General features: G+C 38.6%; 1 protein-coding gene across 4 annotated transcripts in view; it reads left to right on the forward strand.

The window, feature by feature from the left end:
* GNB1L (G protein subunit beta 1 like) overlaps positions 1 to 24,914 on the forward strand; it is a 54,672-nt gene that overhangs the window by 419 nt on the left and 29,339 nt on the right. For all 4 annotated transcript variants that reach the window (XM_024195935.2, XM_024195936.1, XM_024195937.1 and 1 more), the window contains exon 2: positions 23,268 to 23,329. The gene's annotated coding sequence lies outside the window, so the exon portion shown is untranslated. The remainder of the gene's footprint in view (positions 1 to 23,267; positions 23,330 to 24,914) is intronic.

The following is a 24,914-nucleotide window of genomic DNA, read 5'->3' on the forward strand; positions in this document are numbered from 1 at the left end:
AAGGGGGCGAGGGGTCCGTGTCACTATGGAGGGAGCCCTGTGGGGGCAAGGGGCCTGTGTCGCTATGGGGGGGCTCCATGGGGGCGAGGGATCCCTTTCATTATGGGGGGACCCAGTGTAGATGAGGGGTCCGCATTGCTGTCAGTGGTAGGGACGAGGGGATCCATGTTGCTGGTGGGGGGACCCCTATGCGATATATGGGGGTGCTGGGTTGCTATCACCTCTGAGGGGAAGAGGGACTGTGCGGTGCTGCCACTCGGGGGACCTCTGTGCTGGGAGAGGGGTTGAAGGGCCCTGTGTCACTGTTACTGGGGGAATCAATATATGGAGGTTGCTTTTCAGGCATGACCTAATTTAATTGTCACAACACCGCTGTGAAATGGTTATCTCCAATTTACAAATGGGGAGACTGAGGCACTGAGAGGTGAAGCAACTGGCAGAAAGTCACACAGCTGGTCAGTGGAAGAGCCAGGAGTGAAACCTGTGGGACTTCCTGTCTAGCAGCCCTGCCTCAAGGCAACACATTGACTGTACATATGTTTAATATATAAGCCCTTTGGAGCAGGGTCAGGATCTTTGCACGGCACCTAATGCTTTGCACAAAGGCCCTGATGCAGAGTGGGGCCTTTAGACGCTATTGCAATACAAATATTAAATAACAGTAACTTGTTACACAATTGTACCATCAGAGATTAATTAAAAGCTAAATGAAATCAGGACTCAATATTTAAGAACCATGTCTCACACCACCTCCTCAGATAACATCATGGATTTTCCCTCCCACTCCTGTCTCCCTGTGGATGGATTCTAGTTTTTTTCCTAATCTGAAGCCTCTGAGCTTCCTTTCATAAGAGACAACAAGCTGGCAGCAGTGAGATGGACATTGGGCTGTTGTCTGCTACTCCATTTTTGACTGTGTTCCCTCTAAGTTCCCTCTCTCTGATTGTATCCCTACAGATGGTCACATTTAATTTGTTTCATATTCTTTTTTTAGTTAATAATATTGGTAGAGATGCTCAGAATTTTGAACTAGAGGAAAAGTAACTGGAGATGGGGAAATACTTCACAGGACAAATGTTTGTGAGGGGCCTAGTATCTTTGTCCTATATAAGGACAATATAGGGTGACCAGACAGCAAGTGTGAAAAATTGGGATGGGGGTGGGAGGTAATAGGAGCCTATATAAGAAAAAGCCCCAAATATCAGGACTGTCCCTATAAAATCAGGACATCTGGTAACCCTAGGACAATACTAGAGTAAAATAATATTTTGATTACCATCCAAGTCTTTGTAATTACAGTTAAACTGTTGCTTTGAAATATTCCAGAGTTGTTGTTGTGGGTATTTGGAGGAAAGAGCATCTTTGGAGAGCCCCTGTGTAATGATTTTTTCTTCTAGCAGCTGGCATTTGTGATGCTAATGCCTTGTGCCTTGAGTTAGAATATATCACATTAGTTTTTTAATATCAGTGAGTCATAAATACTAAAAAGAAATGTAATATCTTATAATTTTAGTGTATTGAATTTTACAAGTTCTATAGTAATCTCTGTGCGTTTATTTTATGACCAACAAGAATGAGTATTTTGTCAGGTTTTAAAGAGTAAGTTTGATGACCTAGGTGGATTTTCCTATCCATAAAGGGACATTTCAGCTTGAGGAAGAGTGTGGTCTACTGGCTATAGCAAGGTGGGACATGGAATGTAATCTCTTGGGTTCTGTACCCAACTCTGCTACTAATTTACTTTGTGACCTTGGGCATGTCATTTACCTTCTGTAAACCTCAATTTCCCCATGTGGAAAATTGCAATAGTAACGCAGTACTAATTTATAAAGTATTTAGAGATCTTCAAATGAAAAGCATTTACAAACATAAAAAGTATTATTATATTTTGTACATTATAGCTTTTTAGTATCAAATTTAGCCCAGGCACAACTCCAGTCAGTGGAATTGCCCCTAGTTACACCAGGATTGAATTTAACCCAGAGACTTTTACTACGTGTTACTAATCCCTCTCAGAAGCTGGAAAATACTCTTTTCTTGCTAGATTTGTCATCTTCCATTTGGTAAAGAATGTTTTCCCTCATCTGCTTTTATGTAATGCAAACCAAGTGGCTTTGCTGTACTTCCTCATTAGGAGCCTCATTGATATTGTCACAGTTTTGACAATGCTTTATTTACTTTTGCTCCCTCTACTGGCTGCCTGATTCTACAGCAACCGAGCAATATACTACAAGATCATGCATAAGGTCGGTAAGGCCCAGTCTACAAACAACTACACCATGCACGAGCATTTAGATTAACACATAGAAATGTAAAGTCATTTCATGGGCCTGCCTACCAATTTGAGCACACAGATGCAGAATTTAGATTTGATATTTAGGTACCCATATCTGAAATTTGGGTGGTTTTCTTTGTATCTATTTGTCTCAATGAGAATAGGTGATATTTTTATTTCATTAAAAAATAGCCTGTATTATCCCCTTGTATACAAAAGTTTAAAGTCTGTGATTCCACATATTCTCCTTCCGATGCTCTCATTCATGGGATTAGCAGGGTGCAAAATGGGCAGGATGTATGGCCCAAAAGAGATCCCAGCCTCTGTTGCCCTATATTCTCAGTCAGAATTCCCTCTCTGCAAGATTTCTTGAAGAGCGGCTTGCAGTGTTGGAGGAACAGGTTTTTTATCTCAGCTTGTTCCTGTCTCACCTCTATTCCGCCCCACCCTCCAAATCCCAACCCTACTAACTTCTTCCATGAATCCAGTCAGAGGGAGCAATGTAACTAAGAAGGATCCACAAAGTGATTTAGGCGTTGCAATGGTGAGCATCATGGCACCTAACCTTTAGGCGGCTAGAAAATTCAGGACCAACACTGTGATCCCCAAGGTCGAGTTAGGCACCTAGGCTCCCAATGCAATGAATGGGGAGAGAAAGGCATCTAAGAATGGGATCCTCAGAAGCAAGCCCACTAGGTGGGGAGCCGCCTAAGATAGCCAATAAGAGATGCTAAGGAGAGGGGTGTGTGCTAAGCCCCTCCCCTTTCTTGGAGATAGAAGCTTAAGTTCAGGTTGCAGGAAGGTGTCTAGCTTGGTGATCCACAAACAGCCACCCACTGCCTGGAATCAGGCAGCTTAGGTGCCTAAGGTGTTTCTTGCAGGAATGAGTTAGGCACCTACCTCAATCCACACAAGACAGCCGGAGGTGGAGGGGCATATCTTATTTCTAGAATCTCTCCTGTTGAAGCTGGTCCACTGTGGATGAATAATGATAGTTGATGGAGCAGGGGGACTGGACGTGGGTTTTCCTCCCTTCCAGGTGGATGCTCTATTTAAGTATTTGTCCACAGTGGAACAGTCATTGGTCCAGAGAGAATGATGCTATAGACCTGTTGTTAGGGCACTGACCTGGGAGGTGCCTAGAGGGTTTGGTGAGAGTTTTGTGGCTTGCAGTGGAGCTACAACTGGGGCTTAGGTGCCTAACACAGGGGCTTGGGTGCCTGAGTCTGGGGTTTAGGTGTCTGAATACTTTCGTGGATCCCACACCATCTTACTTAGTCGCTTGCCCTCTCTGAATGGGTCTACCCTGGTTTTTTCTCTCCTGCACTGCACACCAGAGGAAGTATATGGGCCTAAGTTATTTAGACTGAAAAGGACACTCTTTGCAAGAATTTTTAATTGTAATTATTGAAAATGATGTCTCGTAGTACTTGTATTGTCTATTAATGACTCCTAATGAAATTAGCTCAGTTTACAAGGAAATGTTTTTTCATAACCAAAATCATTCTGGAAACAAAAGCTCAGCTCCTTCTGGCTTGTTTGTGGACGTCGGTGATAAAGATTCTGCTGTCAGAACTGTTAATGGTGTTAGTGCATGCAACAGAATAGAAGCTAGCTCCCAATCTCTCATGGCTCTGCAGTTCTAATAGGAGTAAAAACTGGTTTTTGTCATTAAAATCAGCAGACTGAAGTCTTAATATGCATTGGGAGCTAATACACTGAAGAAGATGTCATTTTTGCCTCATAGTTACTTCCCTGGCCATAATTGCATTTTAAAGTATTACAGATTACATTTTGCAGCCCAACCCTTCACCAATGTCCTTTATGTGTTCTTACATTCCTAGTCAACAAATTTCCTGCTTTGTACCATGCAGTATTATCTGGCTATAACATGTCTTGTGTTCACATGCCTTTTATATTTTAACTTGAATACTAATTCTCCATAAGCCCAGCTTCCCCTGGAATAGTAAGAACTGTGAACCAGTCAGTTGTAACTAGTTTCTCCACAAAAGCCAATGAAAACAATACTCACAATTCCCTTTTTCCAAGATGCATGTATTTTGCCAGTGTTAAAAGAAACTTTAATGCTGACAAATCAAAGCTTGAACTTTTTGCTTTTGAGTTATTATGCTGTCGTGTTGCAATTTGCACAACTTTGAACCTAAGTAAAACGTGTGTATATTAAAAGAGAAAAGGTAGTTTAACTTAAATGGCAGTAATAGCATTCTGGGTCAGAAAATGTATGTAGGTGGATTTATGGATCATTTTTTAAATATTAAAGTTTGACCCATTAAAATGTATTTGGTACTACAAATGAAGAGTTTAAAATTGCAATGGCTCAAAAACCACTGTAATTGCTGACAGATTTCAGAGTGGTAGCCGTGTTAGTCTGTATCAGCAAAAACGAAGGAGTCCTTGTGGCACCTTAGAGACTAACAAATTTATTTGGGCATAAGCTTTCATGGGCTAAAACCCACTCCATGCATCTGCTGAAGTGGGTTTTAGCCCACAAAAGCTTATGCCCAAATAAATTTGTTAGTCTCTAAGGTGCCAAAAGGACTCATTGTAATTGCTGAGTAATTTCAAAATTATTGGTCTCTATGGAGCAGTAAAAGGGATCACAAAACAATCAGAATAAAATAAATCCATGAAAAAGCTGTTCAATTTTTGCCACAGCTAAGAGCTGAAGAAAAACTTCCTTTGAGTTTACTATTGGCACACTGGAATGTGACAAAAAGTGGACTCTTGAGGCTTTTGTCATATACCATGTAACTGCTGTAGATTGCCACTGTGATATAGCTCATGTAATGCTTTGTTCCACTTCTGAAATCGGAATCAATCATGTTATTACAATAGCTAAAAAAACAAACAAACCTATTTTCAAATGGTGGTGATGTGAATGAGTATGTGTATATATAATTTTACTGTGTGTGTGTGTGAGTGTGTATATATATATAATATTATATATATATATACACACACACACACACACTTTGAAATAACATGCACACGATGGTATGGTAGAAAAGTTTTACTATTTGTGTTTCTGATAGCTGTATTATTTACATGTGTGAAAGCCATGAATGAGGTCATCCCAAATGATCTCAAAACCTAATATTTCTAATATCAAAAAACTTCCAAATATGTTATATTCCTGTAAGTACTTCAGACATAACAGTTCAAAACATGAATAAAATCCCTCTTTTTTTCTCCTGAAAAAATTTTTTTTTCTTCACAAAAAGCGTTGTTGAGAAGTCCTGTTATGATGCATTTTGATTATGTGCTTCTTATGATGACTCTATTCAGTATTGCTTAACTTAACTGGGTGGTAAACGTATATGACTTTCTGTAAAGAATTGACGTATAAAGGAATTCTTCCAAAGAGCTGGGTGAAGCTAGTATAGGTCTGCCTTCTGGAGAAAATATGACCCATTAAACTGCAGTTGCTAGATGAACCAAGTTGTAAAAAATTGGACATGTAGGTTCTATGTACACTGCAAATCCTACTGAGTAAGGAGACCCAGTAACAAAAGGATAGTTTCTGACATGGTTAAAAAAGTATATTACCCTTGCAGTGTAGAGGGGCCTTGTTAACTGTGTTCCCAAACTGAGCAAAAATCCAGGCTGCAGCATGGTTCAGAAACATACTTAAAACATGATTCAATCTCATCTACACTGCAGGAATAAATTCTGTTATCGCTCGGTTGCTGGACAACCTGTGCTGTAAGCATGTCACTCAGCATGGTAGGACTTAGAGTGTTGATAGAAGCTTTGATACACCCAAAATAGAATGATAATGTCAGATTATAAGCTAGTGGAAAGGCTCAGAGACAGCGGGGGGGAAGCCAACTCTCTTTCTCATGATTTATTCTTAACATTCAGAAGGTGATTTTTACAATCAGAGAAAAAAATACACAAGAAAAAATTCCCAGTTGAGGTTCAACCCATTCCTACAATCCCTGAGTGTAGAGCCCAACCTTTCTAAATACATTCTCTCCTTACTCTTGCCCTAAGAGTGGCTACTTAAGAATGTCTACACTGCAATTAAAAACCCATGGCCGGCCCGTACCAGCTGACTCCAGCTTGCGGGGCTCAGGCTAAGGGGCTGTTTAATTTCCGTGTAGATATATGACACTGCGAGGTGGGAGGGTCTCACGTCTACACTGCAATTAAACAGCCCCTTAGCTCGAGCCCCACAAGCCCTAGTCAGCTGGCATGGGTCAGCCACCAGTGTCTATTTGCAGGATAGATATTCCCTTATAGACCTTCTCCTGAGCACCTGTGCAATGGGAGGTGAAGCTGAACCGGAATTAGCTGAGGAGGAATGTAGACCAATGCTCTCAGTATGAGAGTTACTCCACAATTTTTCAATAGCAGCCAAAAACCTTTGATATTATGGGGTGGGGGTTGAATTCTACTCTAAACCTTTACCAAATAGGAATCTCAGGGAAGACTTTCCACATTCAGACAGCTGGAACAGTTGTAGATTTCCCCACTGAAATGTAAAGGCAGTGCTACAAGATTTAAGAAGGTAGAAAGTGTGACTAGTGCAGTGTTTCTCAACAACTGGTCCGTGGACCAGCGCTAGGGTGACCAGATGTCCCGATTTTATAGGGACAGTCCCGATTTTTGGGTCTTTTTCTTATATAGGCTCCTTGCTGTCTGGTCACCCTAACCAGCGCTGGTCTCTGAGATCTCCCTGAGATCTCCTTGATACAGTTTAGGAAGGCACCGGTCGCTGGTATCAAAAAGGTTGAGAAACCCTGGACTACAGTATTAAATAGGAGGGCCTTATGATATGAACAGGGTTCAAAATTTGGCTTTGTGTTCATCATAAAGAAAATCCCAGTTGTTTAAAAAAAAAAAACTTGTTCCACTACTTCCCATACTTTTTCCTCAGGAGAAAACACAGAATATAACATAGGTAATAAATCTATTTTATGGTCCGCATGAGAAAGGGTGGAGACACTCCCTTTACTCTATTTTCTTCCCATAAATTGAAATGTGCATGAGATAATATGGGAGATGCTGGGATTCTCATCCAACAAATTCACATCTGGATTCTACTTTATTATTTCTTTAAACCTGATAATTTGTCACCTGATTAACTTCTGGCTGTCAAAACTATCAATTGCTCAGTGTCCTCTCTGGTTAGTAGGTGTGCTCCAGAAAAGATACTGTAGCGCATGCACAGAAACATAGCTCAGCTGGTCCAGTTAGTCAGAAAATTCTACCTGTCTTTCCTTCAAATGCAAGTTTCCATCATCAAGAATGGAATTTGAACAGCAGAAGATTTGATCATTTGAGGGGTGGGGAAAGAGGAATTATGCAAACACATCAGTTCTGTGAACATTATTTTTTATTCTGCGTCATAGATGTGGATGATGTTTTACAGGGCCAGATTCTGCCATCTGAAATCAATGGGACTATTTGTGGAATAAAGTACTATACAGTGTGAGTAGAGGTGGGAGAATAGAGTGCTGGACTAGACAACACAGCAAGGATGGATGACAAAGAAAGGGAGAGGGTAAGGGAATGCATGAATTAGATCAGGGAAAGATTGTGAGGTATGCTTGTTGTTATATATGCATTTTAACTTATTAAAATGGGGGAGGAGGAAGTAGTGTCCAGAGTGAAAGCAGAGTGAAGGCCAGGTTGACCAAAAGAACTACATTGTGAGGGGGGGACTTGAAGTGGGAGACTGTGGTTGTATACTTTACAGGGTCAGTGAGGGTGTGCCGGGTATAGTGTGCAGCATGAAAAAAGGCATGGGCATGCCTATGGCCAAAGGAGAGCAGGGGAGCATGGATATAAGTGGGAGAATAGGTGATAGCTAGAAGTCAGACTTAAGCTGGGACAGAACTGTGTAGCACCTTATAGACAGAGATGAGCTTGAATTTAAAATGGAAGAGAGATTGATTTATCACAAAGTTGCCTCTGCACATAGCTCTTAAACATTTTATTTTCTATATTTTAGAATATATACCTAAGAAACTCCTAAGTTTTTCTATCAAATATTACACGTATAGTGTCAAGGGACATACCTGTGTCTCTGCTCTTTACTGCCATCACAGCCATCTGAGTGCACAGACTGACAAGTTGTGTCACAATAAGTCACTGTTGTCCTTGGGAAAGCAAAGGTAACTTTTTGGCATGACTGGGAAATGGGATGAAGAGTGATGCAGCTTTGTCCCAAATAGGAAGCCTGATGTGGTATGAGCACTTAGCTCTGTGTGCTTTTAATTATTATTTTAAAAAATTCAAAACCAGTTTGACACATTTTTGTCTACTGTTTCTTTCTTTATGCTGACTGACATCTGCTCTGTTTCTGATTGGTCAGGGATTTAGAAGGTAGATGCAGAAAGCAAATGAAATTAAAACCCTGATAAGAAACCGTAAGAGTAACATAACCTTGCTGCTACCAATGCATTAGAAATCCTGACTCCTACAGGAGTATCTGTCAGTTTTACGATCTATTAATTATCAGGGGTTGGCAGAATATACTTATACTGATATATTGCCCTACTGTTCTTTGATTAGCACTGATAAGTTCCAGCCCCATAACTAGAAGATTGTGACTGTTTAAAAACATAATGAGCCAAAATATGCCTGATGCAGGCTAAGTGACATAGGCAGTTTTGTAGCATCACATTTGCCTTACATTAGCTCTGCTTGAGACCATAAGAATTTAAGAACGGCCATACTGGGTCAGACCAATGGTCCATCTAGCCCAGTATCCTGTCTTCCCACAGTGGCTGGTGTTAGATGCTTCAGAGGGAATGAACAGAACAGGACAATTATCAAGTGATCTATGCCCTGTCATCCAGTCCCAGCTTCTGGCAGTCAGAGGTTTACGGACACCCAGAGTATGAGATTCATCCCTGACATCTTGGCTAATAGCCATTGATGGCCCTATCTTCCATGAACTTACCTAATTATTTTTTGACCACCCCTTTGGATGTAGCTCTTGGAGATTTTATTTCTGCTAAGAGACCTGTGAGCAGGGACTGTTATTTGGTCTGGGTGGCTGCGTGTGCATGTAACCACTGTAAACCATGGCTATTCCCCGTTTAGATAATCCACAAGGGAAATTGCAATGGGCCCACATAGCAGTCTCCCCAGATCAGCCAGCTTCCATAATGCTTTCCCACTGCTCCCTTCTCAGTCTTCCTGATGCTCATTTATGTGCCTGGCCTACTAGAATTTAGTCCATCATAAATTTGTTCTTTTTTTATGATTGGCCCATTTTGACTTTGCACTTCGTTTGTCTTTTAGTTTTATCATTTGTGCCTCAAATTCTAACACTTGTTGGCAGTTTCACCTTGTTGAATTAGAACAACGAATATGGGGATAATTATGCGCAGAAGGAATATTCAGGAATTGTTTCAGTTTTGTTTGTTTTTTCTAGTTGCATTTACAGACCCCCCGCTCCTTACTGAACAATTGAGGGTGTTGGTTACTTCCTTCTGTGTTTATGTAAGAAAGCTGTTTATAGTCAGTTTTTCCAGTTGGCATATTTACTTCCTTGACTGCAGTTTGACACATCATTCCTCCCACTCCCTCCCTACAAGTGAAGCTAATGAAATTCCTTTTTTTTTATTATTATTGGGGATTGTTGGTGTTAACCATAGAAGTGGCCGCCATTCCAGCTTGGAAGTGTGCTGCTTAACATTCTTTGTTTTGCTTATTAGTTCCCAGTGGTTGAGAAACAAAGTGGGTAGTAGAGCTTAATCAACCACGTACACTTTACTGGGTGCTCAAATAGCTCCATAAACCATCACGCACCCATGCTTATTTAGGTGAAACGAGAGACCAAATGGTTTATCAAAGTGGTGGGGGTGGATGAAAATGGATTATTTTTTCTTTTTGTTGCATGAAATTGTAACACCGACAGACCTGGAGCTTAGTGCATGAGCCTCTGCTGCATGAGCTAAAAGCCAACGGGCCCTTAGCTAAGGCTGTAGAGCAGACTCATTAATGTCTAAGTGGTCTCGGTGCCACTAGAGGGGACAGAACAGCACACCCAGGAGGTGTGTGGGTTACAAAATATTTTAGTTTATTGTCAAATGTAAGAAATTTTTCAGAATGAGTTATAGTTCAGCCCATCCCTGCTGGGGTGCACAAGTTGGGGTGAGAGGATATAGGGAACTTCCTCACCCACCTACCTTTGTGCACCCACACAGGAGCCTGGTTCAGTGGCAGCGTTTGAGTTTTACAGAGTGCAAGCTGTGCTCTAAGCTAGTTCCCGCAGCAACGCTAGCTGCATCATATAGGGAGGGAGATGACAGGGCCATGCTCCACTTTACTGACTAGCAGAACCACCCTGTTCTAGGAGGGCACACGCTGCACCCTATCCCTGGATGGTGCAATATCTGATTTCCCCCTTACTTTAGGTAGGCGATGGCGTGCTCCTGCTCATTGTGCATCCTTGCTACCTTCTATCCTGAACTGTGATTTAGCACCACAATTGAGCCATTAGAATTAAGCTGTTTTATCATCTGTCTTTTTTCTATGACAGATCAGTTATTTAAATTGTTTGCCAACGGAAGGGTTGTATATAATTTCCTACATTTTGGATGGTATTCATGAGTAAGAGTTAGGTTATTGTAACTCATTTTTCCAATATAGAAATGCAAGATTTTTAATATAATCGTCAAGGTGATTTACAACATTAATGAACTGAGCCCTGGCCTTCCAATAAGATGCATGCAGGCAGACACCTGTGTCCATGTGGAGCCCATTTATGAGATGAAATTTCATTTAAAGGTGAACTGAAATGCCTCAACTATTAAATACGTTCTTCAGTCTTCAAGATCTTTGATATTTTCATGCCTCACTAGACCTCAGTTTCCCTGAGTGACTAGTCAGAAGCGAGGGGACACAGTAACTCTGTGGCCAAGTTAGGAAAGGAACTCGTATCCTCCTGACTACTAGTTCCCCCTCTAACCACTAGACAACACTGCCTTCCCACAATTTAAAAAAAACCATTTCTATGAGAGACAGGCACAGTCTAGTGGTCTAATCATAGGAGTAGGTGTTAGGAACTCCTGAGTTCTAATCCTATTCTAAAATAGCTACTTTTGAGCCCTTAACAAGACATTTAATCTCTCTTGGACTGTTTCTCCATCAATATAATGGGGGTAAAACCTACCTCTATTTTACTGTTCCTTATTTATATAACAAACCAACACACTTAATTGTGGTATCTTTTACGCCATAAATGCTGTGTAACCAGATGGCTCCAAAATGTAATTCAATATTTAAAATGTACCCTATATTTAAAAAAGGTAAGGAAAATCTCTATCAGACCCATGAAATGTGAGTTATTGTACTTAGGTACTTGAAGTGTATCTTCTTCTTAAATAGCATTCTTCTTCTGTGCCATGCTAATGCCAGCATTGGACAAGTTTGTCTCTAGCCCTACCAGGGGAGTAGTGGGAAGTAAGTGTGCCCTCCTATGTCCCATTCCACCATCTCCCCTCTTGACCCCATGCCATGGCTGCTTTTGAATGCTTTGGAGGGAAAGGAGGGACCATAAAACCTGCATGCTTAATATTTCCACCACCACCACCCTGAGTAGGGGAGAGGGGGCAGGAAATGGGCTCCCCTCTATGTGCTGGCCTGAGGTGCTGGCTAGGAATAAGGAGTAAGCTTCACCCAAACTTACTTTCCTCCCAAACAAAAAGGGAGCAGGGAAGGAATTGTGTGGCTCTCCAAGTCAGTTTCTTCCTGGTGTTCCTCCTTCAGTGGTGTAGCTGCCTGCTGCCCTGACACAGGGCTGAGTGTCAAGGCGCAATCTAGCCTGTTGCGAATATTTTAGAGAAGTCCTAATTTCTGGTAATTACTTTAATGCAATGTAATGTTTCTTCTATCTGATCTTGTTGATGATTTTTATGCTTTGTCTGCTTTGTTCCCTTCTTAGTTCTTCCAGCAACTGTGGAGGGTGCACCTTTAGCAGTCAGTGGGAAAGCTGCTGTAGAATAGAATGGACTGTGAATGGGTCCTTGAAGAAAAAATCTGACATCGGACCCGTTACTGAGAAGTGCTGAAACTTTAAACCCACTGACTTCATTGGGAGTTGTGGGTGCACAGCAGCTCTCAGAATCAGGCTCCTGATGGTGTAAGGCCATTAACATTCCTGTTGATTGCCTGAAATTACAGCTCTGGTGGATGCCTGGGACTTTCTTTCAGAGTCAAGTGCTGAATATAAACTGAATCCAAAATGCCCAGTGCTGACTGGGTAGATGAAGAATACCTACAATTTAGGTTCCAGAGGGTCAGCAATGCTATTTATTAGAGACTGGTAATAACAGTGAACAGATATATTCCATACCAAGCTCTCCAGGGATTTAAAAATCCCCAAAGTCCAGCCAGTGAAATCCAGCCAAGTTTTATAAAAATTATAGTAGTGGCTTTTATTAAATATAATCTGTGCACTTCAAATGTATAAAGTATTCAGTTTACTTAAAGGAGTTATTTTGCCAAACCATAAATGTACCAATAACTAAAGCAAGGAATAACAGTTTAGGAAATCTAAATTTACAGTGCTGTGTAGAAAAAAGCTTTGACTTTCAGATTTTAAAAAAACTCTCTGCTTAAGCATGTGATTCATATTTAATCCTGGTTATACTGAATTCACATTTGTATATATGTTTATAGTGGGGTATATGCTTCACATGATGTATGACTTGTCCACATTATCACAATACTGACTAGGGTTTAGCTATTTTGAGCGCTTGTTTAGAATACAACCCACTATTCTGTTATCTTTTACATGTGGTTTTGAAATCTATCTCCTCTTATATCCACAAGAAATTCATGAACACACACATTTCATAGCATCCAATAAAACTTTAGAATAACATTCGCAAACATAAACAAAGGTCACTCATGTAAAAAAAGGGCCTAGCCTCAACCATGAAGAATTTATTGCAGTAGTGGATATAATACTCTTGGCACATAGTTCTTCCGTGAACCCAGTACTTGCAGTTTTTGCAAGAGCAAGAGACTGAAGATCTTGCAAGGTAAATTATAATACTGTTTTATACAAAATATATGATTTTGAAAACGTTTATGTTTTGAGGTCCTTTAAAAATAGGGACCAAGTGAACATTCCATGGTGCTGTGATGCAAACCTGCACAAACATTATTCACGTGAATAGTCTGTCAAGTTACTTTTGTATTGTCAGCATTTGGAGGATAGGGCCATTTTACCACTAAGGAAACTGCAAAAGGGCGTTGCCTTAGAATATTCTCATATGCAAATAAATACACAGTTTTGCAACTTATGTAGAGGTTGGTCGCCAGCAATTGAACAAAGCAGGGCCTCATTTCTCCTTGTAAAAACTGTGTTGGAAATATGGGGCCTTATCCTGCAGTCTTTATTCAGGTTAAACTCCAGGTTTTTTTTCTATTTGTTTGTTTATTTTATTTAGGGAGTTTTAACTAGTTTACAAATCCTTGCCATGTAAATATCAGAAACAAATATATACCAGTTAGCTTTTGTTCAAAGAACCATTATACAAGAATATAGTCATTAGATCTTTTTTTACATGGTGTTCATATAACAGAGTCAGCATCATTCCAACACCTATAATATGTAATTTCTAGTGATTTTATTAAATTGAGTGCAAAAATTCGGCCGGAGTTTAACCTTAATAAAGACTGCAGGATCACTCCCATAATCATTTCAGGGCTGGGGTGTTTCTGAGGCAGTCCATAGGAGAAAGGGAGGAAGATGGATGGCCTTACTGCACCCTGGCTGTTCCCTGTTGCTGCAAGACCCATACATGCTATGAGAGCTGGGAATGTGAGTTAGGGCTGCCCTAGCCTGCGCTGGGGGCTGAACTGCCCCCATAGCCCCAGAGTCTGGGAGATATGGACACCTGCTCCTTAGTCCCCTGAGTTCGGATGAATTTTCTCTTTGATCCTTCCTGGCTGTGCCTATTTTTCTTTTCAAGGCTACATTGTATGTGCCTGTTCATATAATTATTACTTCTCATTTTTTGATCAAACATTTAGTTGCATATTTTTATGGAAACTAAGATGATGAGAGGTGCATATAAAAAATACCCATTCCATCCCCAGCTTTTCATATGACACCAAGTGACCTTAAAGTAGGGCTGGATCTGTCCATATGTAAAATACTCCATTGAAAGGCAGCCAACTCTAGGGTGGAGAGTGGTAGCCAACTGGTATGCTGCACTGTAGTGTGGAGGACAGGGATTTTGGCCAGGGACACCAACGCAAACTCTTACAAAAAGTGCTGAGTGTTCTTTAGTGTTGATGCAGAACAGATAGAATCTTTAAAGGTCTACACTGAAAGATAAACACGTGGTAGATGGAAGTGGGCTGTTTAATGTAGAAGGATGAAGGACAGTCATTCCGCTGGGATTTTAACTGGTAATTCCAGGAAATCTAAGTGTTTTTAAAAATGTATTTAAACTACTATGCCATTTCTCCAGCATTTGAACGGTACAGCCACCACCTGCTTGCCCAAGTACTCACCTTCAGTATTTACCCTTTTCTCACTTGCTTAGCCCTACTACAGAAATCTTAAAATTCTTAGAGCTCAGGAGAGTCTTATGCTGGGTAGACTAACTGGAATAATATTTATTCAATAGAGAAACACCTTTTTCCTTTAAAAGGCACATCTGATTTTGATTTGTATTAAAAAAAAAAATGTTAATGATAGAAGTGACATTGTAAGGAGGAAAACTCCACCTTATGCTGGAGCTATTAATATGACCATTAGAGCTTTATAAAGGGAAATGTAATAAGAGTATTTTGTACTAAGCGTGTTAATATTGATTTTAATGGATGCCTTATTAATATGGTATTTGAAATATTTATTCGCATTTCAAAGTTGGATCCATTGATCTTCCAGTACCTATCTATTGCTAATTATGGTTATAATGGCATTTGATTGGAAAAATATGAGACTGGGGATGTTAGCTTTAGTAGCTTTTTGTTGTTGCTGGCATGAGGTTGAGTTACTTATGATGGGGAAACTGATCCAGGTGTGGATGTGCTGCATGATGCCCTGTGCACCATGTAAGTCCTGTAGTATAGAGGGATGTATATGGAAAATTGGAATGGAGTATTTCCACAGAGTACCTGCACACTCCCTGTGTGCTGTAGAGATGTCTTCATGAAAATTCCAAATAGACCAGTTTAGAGGGAACTGCAACAGGTGGATTGGAGAAGAGGCCATGGGTTTAATACTTCCATGGCTTCCGTGGCCCCAAACCCTCACATAGGAGTTGCAGCCCCTATACCACTCCATGGGCTTCAATAGCACCATAGAGGGGCTATAAAGTCCTTGCAGACATGTGTGTGTGTGATTCCCACCCATTTCCATTCTCACTTAGTGCCCTGCCACAAATCCTGATCATTCAAGCAGTTTGCTAGTTGGGTAGAATTTCACCCTAAATAAACTGAATGGCTATTTCCTGTAAAATAATTAACTTCTGATCATTATAAAACTTTTTGTTGGTTTTAAAAGTGACCTGCAAAGGGGATGCTGGATGAGGAAATGGGCTTGTGCCTTCGTAAAATGTTTCTAGGTAAAATATGAGCAGACAAAACATTAGGGACATCATGTCTTGTTTACCCTGTTTTTGTTGGAGGACTTGCTTTGTTTACACTGAAGTTTTTGTACACTGCACTGCTGTATCTGTATCAGGACAAACCCTTAGTGTTGCATTGGTGCAAGTCATAGCGTGCACCAGTGCCTTTATAGCAATGCACCATGTCTAAGCTAGGGGTTTGCACTGGTGTCTGAAAATCCCAGTGTAAACAAGACCTCACTAGTGGTCTCAGCTGTGTATCGTGACTACACTCTTTGCCTTTAAGGGAAAGGGTGCTGAATCCTTAACACAGACACCTTTTTCTTTCAAGAGTTGTGCTTAAATATATGTTAACAAAAACAAAGACTTTTCTCAACTAATTAAGTTTAACTTCCTTGGTATCTGTGATGTTGCAACCATATATGTTTTCCAGACATATAAAGCCTTCCAGAGAAGAATTTCAAATATACGGGAAATATATATATAAATAAATAAGAACCCATTAAACCTTCTTTATACAGGCACAAGCCCATGTTGGGGGTAGAAGGGGCTGCTTTGTTTTATTTGTGCACGTCCTCCTTAAAAGAAAAAAAATACCTCTGGTTGTTCCAAATTATAGCAATACCTCATTATTATTCCTTAAAAATGTTAAATTGTTATATTTACAACCAGGATGCCATTAGCTTCCCTATTAGTATTTAGTTCAAAGGAAGACTTTTATAAGCACAAAAAAAGTTCTGTTGTATAAAACTGAATGTGTGTTTGATATCACGGTAGTTTAGGGAACAATGCAAAGGTCAATTATGTTGCTTGCTCTCCTGTCACATGATGTGGATGTGTATATGAATGCATCCCTGGAATTCCACTGTGGGATCTGCATCTTTGAAGCTGATGCTAAAATTACTGCCTAGGCTCTTGCAAAGGCGGATACTGATAGAAGATTCAATGAAATCGAAGGTCGCTGGTCTGGTAGGTGTTGAAAGATACCTGGCTATGATACTATTTCTGATTTAATAATGCGAATGGGAGGCTAGTCCTTTGTAATAATTAGGACTAATTACTGAAGAGGTGTTGACAGATGGGCTAAGAGGAAACAAACTGCCTTTATCCAGTGGTTTAGAGTCAGATTACTGGTCTTGTGTTATCTGTTTCTCAGAAAGCAGAAGCTTCAATCATTCACTAAGTCTTCAAAGGGGAAAGGGATCCAACAATATACAGGATTTGGGATGAAGCTATGAAATAAATCTTTGACTCAAAATGGCTAAATTAATCCCTTTTCCGTAAATTATTCGAGTTTTAAAATTTGAGTTACAGATGAAGAATCTGATTATACTTCCAAGTGAGTTGACCAATATTGGTGACTTTTTTTTGCTGTTGTTCATTGATTAGTCAATACCTAATTCCTTCCTCTCCTGAATGCTCTGTTTCCTTCTTAAAGAATGATATCTATGGCTGATATCCACTTGGAATGGGGAGGAAAAGGCAATTGCTTAAGACTTTCTCTTAGTACATGAAACATGAGGGTTTATAGCACATAGACACAATATCTCTGTATGAAAAGTAAAACAAAACATGTTTACAATGGCACCAAATTTCAGTTATCTAGCTCTTTATACACACAGACGAGACGATGGAAATTTTAGCAAAAATTGGCAGACTTTGGTATAGTTTTGTTAGTCGGGCAATTATTTTTTTTAGCATCGAATATTTTAAAAAAACATTCTTCTCTCCCTTATTCTTTCTGATGTTACTTCCATCCCCTCGACCTGGAGTCTCTTGCCTAAGCAGCTGACATTGTCTGTCAGATCTTTGTCTGGTAAGAAGGGGTTTAGTAAAGACATTAAAGAGTTAACCATCTTTCACTGGAATGAACATTTGGAGTGGCTTACTTCAGACAAATGATTTAAAACTCTAGCTATCCTCCATGTTCTCAAATGACTCCCTTTTATGTGCGCTTCTTCCCACCCTCCACCCAATCTTGACCTTGATTTTCTGTGAAGCAGTGGATAAATATGGTGGTCTTGGATAGTTTTATAAAGAGAGGTAGCTTTCAATTATTTATTTGCTTTTTAACAATGGACGCACTTTAATTAGTGTTTAAATATTTATAATCAGTTTTATTGTGCTGTAAAATCTGTTATACTTTGATCTAGATTTTCTGGTTTGAGATAATGATGCTCGTAAAGGTTTTCTTAATGAATTTGGTCAGAATTTGACATAATCTGATTCTCTGATGAAAGACTGACACTTCAGTTCCTGACAGCATAAAAGAGCAGTACAAAAGGGGGCTGTTCAGAGCCCATTCAGAGGCTGGAAGTTCAAGTTCAGGTACTGCAGACTGGTTCAAAATTCAGAATTAAGATGGTGAAACAGTTTTAGATTTCACTGTTGGGTTTTGTTTTTTGTTTTGTTTTGTTTTTTGATCAATTGTGGTTCATACTAGACAAAGGGACTGAAGCTTTAAATAAGTAAACATGTTAACTGTCTTCAGGAACTTTTGGTTTAGCAAGTAGAGAGAAATAAACAGCTAATGTAAGATATGACCCCTTAAAAATATTGAAGAGCTAACTGATCAGAATGTTCCAGGCATCTGTAAGGTTCAATAGTAGAAATTCTAGTATGAAGGTCATTGAAGAATTATTGAACTGGTGTTGCAGTTGTTCACTCACTTTTTATTAATATCCTTCACATTTTGACTATTTGCCTGTTTGATATTGTTATCTCAGGAATGTTGAAAATAAATATTGCAGCGTTGTTGTAGCTATGTTGCTACCAGAATAAGAGAGAGACCAGATAGGTGAGGTAATATCTTTTAATGGATCAACTTTTGTTGGTGGAAGAGACAAGCTTTTGAGCTGCACAGAGCTCTTCTTCAGATATTACCAAAGATATTAAATATTTAAAGATATTACCTCACCCTACTTGTCTCTCTCAAAATAAGTATATTTAACAACTGCATCCTACGTGGTCATGGAAAATGGATCTAGAATTATGTGATCAAATTCACATGGAAGAACAATTGTGGTTTTGTATCTAAAATCTAAGATTAGGCTAATCAGTTAAAATAAACATTTGTTGTATTTGATGATCAGGTAATATTTACCCTGTAAATGTCATTCCTGTTTGCACCTGAATTATGGTGCATTCTTGTCACATTTCTTGGATTACTTTGCTATCTGATAACTTGGCTTATCCAAATAACATCTACATATATTGTATCTGATGGGAATCACAGTGGACAAAAAGGAGGCACTGATACCAATTAATGTTGAATTTTAGTGAGACACACAGCAGAAAAATGCATTTTAATCTGCTTCTCTGAATCCTAAATTTGAAATGGTTGATATACATGACATTGGGCCTTTTTTTAAAAAAATAAAAAATTGATTCTTGAAATAGTAAAGATTATGGACCATATTCTACAGTCTTTATTCAGGCAAAACTCCCACTGACACCAGTGGGACTTCTGCCTAATAAAGCTTGCAAGTTTTGACCTAATGAATTAATATAGAGTAAAAGAACATCACACAACCTTATTATACAATTTGAAGACTTCTCTTTTCTTAGCAAACTTTTAGTGAGTTCACTTTCATTGTGCTTACAGAGGATTTTCAGCACAGATCTGGGAGACCATAAATCCTATGCTGATCCTGGCTCTTTCAGTGACTCTCTGTTACCATGGGCAAATCACTTAGCCTCTCTGCCTCAGTTTCTCTGTCTGTAAAATGATGTATAATAATACTTGCCTCGCAGCAGTAGGGTGGCTTAGTTAACAAACATAAAGATTCTAAAGAAGGAATGAATTTAATCTCTGTGGGTGCAGTAATATCTATAAATAATTAATATTTTGATTTAAGGGCCTAATTCTGCAAACCTCACTAACTTCAAAGGGATTGCTCAAGTGAGTAAGGATTTGCAGGACTGGGTCAAAAATGTGGACCATGAAAACAAGCAGGAACTACAATAGCTGATTTACTATTTGCTTACTTTGACTATTTGTGACTTAGGTAGATTTTTTAAACAGTTTTTGTCTGAAACATATCTATAAAATAAATCTTAAAAACAGAAACCATGTGAAAAAAGTAAATACAGTATTCTGTTGTAAATGTATCCTGAAATGTGGCAATGCTTATAGGATTTCTTGCTCAATTTAACCATAAAAATACTTTCCTTCCTCTCTGCCTTTTCCAGTGATTTTGTATTTTGTCAGTGCTGTTTTAGAAAATGGGGGAATAAGGATAAAAGAAAATATTTTGGGAGCCTTTTCGGAGAGCTCAACCAGGAGATAGTTTGGGTACAGTTTCTTACAGTGCACAATGAAATAACTTGTTCCCTCTAGAACAGTGGTTCCCAAACTGGGGTTTGTGAACCCCTAAGGGTTCACAAAATGTTACAGGGGGTTCTCGGGAAAAAATTCCCTAATGGCGGACAGAGCTGTCCCTAGGGACCCTGGGCAGCACGTGGCCAGAAGCCCGGAGCCCTTGGACTTCCAAGAGCTAAGCATATCAAAGCAAGCATATCTATCACACTGAGGAGATTTAAACTTCAAGACTCCTTATAAGAAATGGAAAGGGAGGTGGATATTTTTTGCTGTTTTTAAAATTAAATAGGCAGCTAGTATTGTTTTTAAAATTATTATGAAGAACAAGTTGTTTGCCTGGACTGCTCAAGACCTGAATGCTTGTGTAGGAGGAACTCTTTGAATTGGCTTCTTAAATACCTTCATGCTGTTTCACATCTGATACTCCTTGATGAAACATAGGAGCCTTGTCTTATAACAGGCTTATTCAAAGTGATACAAGCTACGAAAGTGAGATCTTGGAAGAGTGTTGCTGTTTTCATAATGTAATAAAAATACTGTAATGATAAATTATAATAATAATAGTAAATAGTGTGTAATAAGCATGTCATAAAAACAAATTTTATATTTCCAAGAGCACTGCTTTTATAATTTATACTCAGGTAAAGGAGAAAATCCCTGGAAATATTCATTTTTAGGAGGGGGTTCGTGAGATGTGACATTTTAGTGAAAGGGGTTCACAGGTTGTTAAAGTTTGGGAACCACTGCTCTAGAATTAGGATAATTTTGGATAAGTGGTATCTGTGGTCAATGTTGTATATTTTCTAGCAGAAAAAATAGCATAAAATCCAATAACTGATTCAAAAGATTTAAAAGAATATGAAGTAGCATGTTGCTTCCATATATGTTTAAAATGAATCCCTTCTCAGTTCCTCTTCCTGAAAAAAATACACACAGAGATGGGGTGCCAACTTTGGGGTGACAGCCAGTGCTAGGATTTCAGGAAAGGGTATGCTGAAGGAAGTTTAAGGCCTCCTAACAGTAAAGGGTGAGCAGTGGCTTGTGGGGTTTTTTAATGGATAGTTTTTACCTCTAAAGTGGTAAAGACGAGAACAAAAATGCCACTGTTACGTCTATTGGAAATATTTAAGTATGTTTGTGTTGTAACATTGTAACAAACAGATACCACTCCTCCAGAAATAATTATTTATAAAGTGAGATGTCAGAGGGTTTTTTATTTTGGTTGAAACTTGTATCACTCAATTTTTTAAACGGAGGCTAAAGTTACACAGTAAAAGTTTAATTCGGGTAAAACTGACATACTAAAATAAATGTAGTATTATGTACGAACTTTGTAAATTAGTATGAAAGATTTTATTTGACCCATCCTCCCCTATTGTCAGATATCATGGGACAATCTCCTGTGCTGGAACTGGCGATCAATAGAATTAACCCAATTTACTCTAGCTGAGGGCCCGGCCCTGTATGTCAATAGTCAATTGACTAGCTATTTTGTGTTATATATGTTAGACCTGTAACGCCATTTCTTAAGAATTGTATTTTTATTATATAGTATCATATTGCGTATGCATTGATATTGAATTAAAACAAGTTATATGTTATATTTCACATTTAGAGGGAGAAAATCTATAGAACACAAAAAGTTATCCGGTGCATATTGTGTTTCATGTTCATGTGCCCTGTGGGAGGAAAAGAAAAGTAATAGAACAGACAAATAAATAAGCGTGGTGTTGAAACTGGCATTACAGAGTCTGCTGTTGCACAATGGAACCGCAATCAATTTACTGTCTTTATTGGTTGAGTGCCAGAAAAATAGTATAATATTATACAAGGCTAGATTAATTAAATAGTAATTATAAGGGAATAAATCAAGTAATCATAAAAGTTTGTCATGGGAAAAATATGTGTCTAGAATTAGTTTTCTAATAAAATATATATTTTAATTGCTCAGAATTACGGAATCCTTAATTGCAGACATGTAAGTTTGGCCGGATTAATTTCAGTTGCTGTAAGAACTTGATACATTTCTTTGTCAGTTTTTTTTTTTAATAGTTTGCTACTAAACAAGAGTATTTCAGGAAATGTCTGCTAAAATGTCTGGAAGGTGTTTAATTAAATCTTTGCAGTCTGAGGACAATATTAACTAGTTATTGCTGTTGGAAGCAAGAGATTCATGCCCGATGCTGAAGTTGGGAGCACCCCTAATTTAGGAGGCTGGGTAGACAGATCTCTGTTGCTGACAGATTGCTATGCATGGCTGAACTGAAAGGCTACTCAAAACAGCCTTTTGATGGCCCTTGGCTTATCAATTTTCTGCTAGATTGCAATGATTTATCAAGTGTGCAAACTTGAATTCAACTTTAAGCCTGAATGTTGTGTTATACAGAGACAATTGTGTGAAGCCTTTTTTTCATTTATTTTGTGCATTTTCACATTCTTTAATTTTTCAAGGAGATTTGGCATTAGAGGTCCTATATCTTTTTGCATTAGCCATATGGGGAGTCTGTTTTGGAGTTGAACTACTGTGTACTTTGTGTCAGATTTCTTTCTCCTAAAACAAGGCTTTCCGTAGTTTTATCATTGCACTTTACAGGGCAATTAATGGCTTCATAAAGCAAAACAGATGGGGTTCTTTTTCCTTAATCTGGGCAATGAACCTGTTTATGAAACACTAAAATTTCATCAATTTCAGCTGTGTTTTCATGCTGTATTTTAGCCTGACATATTAAAAACAAGTGCAATGGCATAAGTGTAGCCATGATATTTGGCTTTCTCAAAAATGTTTATTTCAGTGAGATTTTCAATGCCGAAAATGTTTAACTGTGTTAAGAAAGGTCAGCCAGCTGATAGCTAAAGGCGAGTATGTCAAAATGAAAGACTGAAAAAAAATTATCATTCTGACACGCCAGGAGTATTAGAATGATTAATGTTTATGTTAATTTATGGCTTTTACATATTGATTAATAGCTTTTTGTTTCAGTGACTAAAATGTACAGGGGCAATGAGATCCATATGCTAACTCAGTGTTCTTACTTTTGTTCCCATGCTGAATCTATGTTTTCAGATGGAAAATAATTATAGTGATTTTTTTTTTTAATTTCAGATGGAAGTATTTGGAAGTGATCCTCAAGATACCAGCTCAAATCCCAAATATTTCTGAAAATCGTATGTTGACATTTATATGCATTTTCCTTACAAACTTAATTATTTAAAGACATAAGTGTATTGTGTTTTGTTCTCTGTCAGTTAGATGATGACTAGTTAGAGGAGAAAAGGTGTTAAAACTGTAACTAGTCATTCTCTGACGGGAAATGATTGAAAAAAATCACATTGTATTGCTATTAGTAGCCATTTTTTCCCCTGCTTTGATTGGATTTCTTGGCATATATTTGCACCAGTGGCTGATAAACAAATCAGTTTGCTCCCTAACCATTTATTGGTTTATACAGTGAAATGTGGAAACCTCCGTTGTTCCCTACATGGGGTCAGGAAAGAAGTTAACTTTGGGGCAGATCCTGAAGGAGGTTTCGCTCCTAACCTCCTGTTTACTTCAGTAGCAGAGGGAGCTACTTTGCATCTCTCAGGATTAGACTTATTGTTTTGAAGTATTCTTCTGAGCAGTCAGTCGTTACTGGTCATTAACAACTATTTTGTGGCCAGGGAGAATGAAAGCTCTGGCAGCACTGACTTCCGAACCTGTAAAAATCCAGGCCTTTAGTTAGTTGTAACATAGGATGTGTGGCAACAGGTTAATGGTATCTGCTAATACAGTATTGTATAGCTTGATCATATAAATCAGCAAGTCCTGTTTGATGCTGTTATGTCTCCAAATTTAAATTTTCAAAAGCAACAATGTTATGTCAGTATGGAAATCTCTTGGTTATGTTATTTTTTGTTCATATTTCAGTTCACACTAGTGCATGCTTCCAGTCCATTGCCATGGTTTTATTTTTGCTTTGTTTTTAACATGAATCTTTTAAGGTACAACGTCGTTGTTTAATTCCTACTTGGACACTAATGTCTGAGGATGAACGTAGATAAAGAATAAATATACAAAGTAATTAGCTAATAATGCTAATGTAAAGCACTGGATATACACATTGCTAAAAGGAATGACTCTTTCATTTGTATGTTTTATGTGTCAAATCATTCTATTTGAAACCCATTATATTTACTTAATTAGCTTTTTAAATATAAACACTAAAGCACGATATATAGAATTAGTATTATTATAGTATTAGTAGTATAGCAAGAAAGATATCAAACAGACCTATAAAGGAAAAAGCTTAATTGTCACATTCATGTTTTCTTGGCATATTTTTCAAAAGTTAACATAGTGCTCACATGTCTAAAAGCAAGTCACGTGTCACATGCAGGCAAACTTCACTCCTCCCCCCAGTTCTACCAGTGTGCCTCAGTTCTGACCTCAGCATACTGTGCAGTTTCTCTCCTGTGTTTTACTTGAGGAAAGATTGACAATTATATCAAATTATGTGGTGAAGTTGTGATGTGTACAGATGAGGTCCAGGACGAGAATGTAAGCTCCTGTTCCTTGTAGGCTAATTGAATTCCAAGTTGCTTCATTTGGTTGGGGAAGCGGGGGGAGAAAGTCTTGTTACATTTTTAGCTTATGATGGAGTACAAACTAAACATCCTGTTGCTCAGATACTTCTCCCATTTAAATGTTCTTCCCTACTTCTGTGTTTTTTATGTAAAGCTTATAGGATTTGCAGAGTCAAACTCAAAGGCC

Source organism: Terrapene carolina, unplaced genomic scaffold, assembly GCF_002925995.2.
Source record: "Terrapene carolina triunguis isolate 2854851 unplaced genomic scaffold, T_m_triunguis-2.0 Scaffold234, whole genome shotgun sequence".
Lineage (NCBI taxonomy): Eukaryota > Metazoa > Chordata > Testudines > Emydidae > Terrapene > Terrapene triunguis.